General features: G+C 44.8%; 1 pseudogene; it reads right to left on the reverse strand.

Annotated features, from left to right (window-relative positions):
* Positions 1-801: 801 nt before the first annotated feature.
* Positions 802-1415, reverse strand: LOC114075277 (annotated as a pseudogene).
* Positions 1416-1687: the final 272 nt, after the last annotated feature.

Consider the following 1687-nt stretch of genomic DNA (forward strand, 5'->3'; position numbering starts at 1 on the left):
AAGGTACACAATGCCCAAGGTTTTGTCAGGTCCAGGACGAGATTGGTTTCTGCATTAACCACCCTTGACTTATGCTTTTGGCCTTAGTTGAGGTGCACATATCGAAGGAGGGACCAGAGCCAACACATTATACCAAGAAAAGACGAGTTGAGGTAGAAAAGAAAAGTCCATTGTAAGCTCAAATCATTTGGATCTAAAAGGGATTAATTTCATTGCTTTTCTTTTATTTATGCTAAAGATTGTGTAATCTGAACAAGGGCCTTTGATCCTTTACTAATTGTCTAACACAAATTACTTTTTGCAGGACTAACCGGGCAAGTTGTAGCTAGATACCAACAGTGGACTATTCAACTATCTTCACACTCTCTTAACACCTTATTACCCTGCTAGATTATCAGACACCTACTTGGAGTGTTAGATTGAGGTTCATGCAATGGTGTATCTCTATGTTATTCTTAGAGCCAACACATTCAACATTCACTATGCCTAATCATGCAAGCATTCTCTTTAGAACGGGATATCGTTGTATTTAGACATCATGCTTCAGATTTCACATTCATACTTTGTACAATATACTAAACATGCCGGTTCAACACTAAAATAACCAGTCTCTTGGGTCAAAAAAACACATGAAAGAAAACCCCAAGAGAGGATCGTGATTTTGGCTACTTAGACTTCATCCTAGCACTCAATTTCAATTTACCCCAACCCCAACAACAAAGCTTGCAATTGTCCCCAATGCATAAGAAATATAAGACAAGGTGGTAGATGAAGCAAACCTAATGTGCATAGAATCGACAATCAACAAGTTTTCGGGTCCAGTTTCCCGAAACCCGCTCCATTAGTAGTAGCGACACCATCATTATTGTCCGCAGCAATGTCAGCACCCTCAATGGTGCTCCTCTCAACATCATCAAGCCTTGAGCTAGACGCCCCAACAGATAATTCACGCATGCCGTCATCTGTCGGGCAACCTCACCTACCCATGAAGCTCTCTTCGCGGCCTCAAACTCAGTGTGTTCCTTCTTCTTAGCCCGATCCTTCTCACTCTCTCTGGACCAGTGCCTCTTGGCACGCTCATGTGGTGGGTATTGTGGTGCAGTAGATGTAGTGAACAGTGTAGCAAGCACCGTATCCTCAGCGGGCTCTGCATGTGTGGCCTTAGACTCAAGCACCCGCACATCCAAAATGGCATCCACATCAGCCCTCAGACTCGCTACATCAGCCTGGAGAGTGGTCAAATCAATAGTGAGGGCTGGACGAGCGAGGACTCTCAACTCAAATGCATCGAGGCGCTGGTAGACTGCTAGAATCTGCTGCTCAATCTGCTGGGTAATCTTCTTTCTAATCCGATCCTCATCCTCGACAATGGAATTTTGCATCCAAGGCTATATATGATGCAACAATGTGGACATCTGACTCTCTAGCTTATGCAACCTAGCAATCGAGACTAGTGCTGCTGATAGATTAGATCGGGAGGAACTTAGTTCTCCACTAGTGCACGGGGTAGACTCAACCGTGGTGGTGTCGATAGGCTCTAAAGCAGCATGATTAGCCCCTTGGGCTTGCTCTACCGTATCAGCTAGGTTCTCAATTAACGGTTGTACCTCTACTCGTGGCCCCCTATTTTGTGCTTCCTCATTGGCCTCATCCCTGATGAGACCAATGTCCACTACCAGAGTAGGAC

Source organism: Solanum pennellii, chromosome 12 (assembly GCF_001406875.1).
Source record: "Solanum pennellii chromosome 12, SPENNV200".
Taxonomy (NCBI): domain Eukaryota; kingdom Viridiplantae; phylum Streptophyta; class Magnoliopsida; order Solanales; family Solanaceae; genus Solanum; species Solanum pennellii.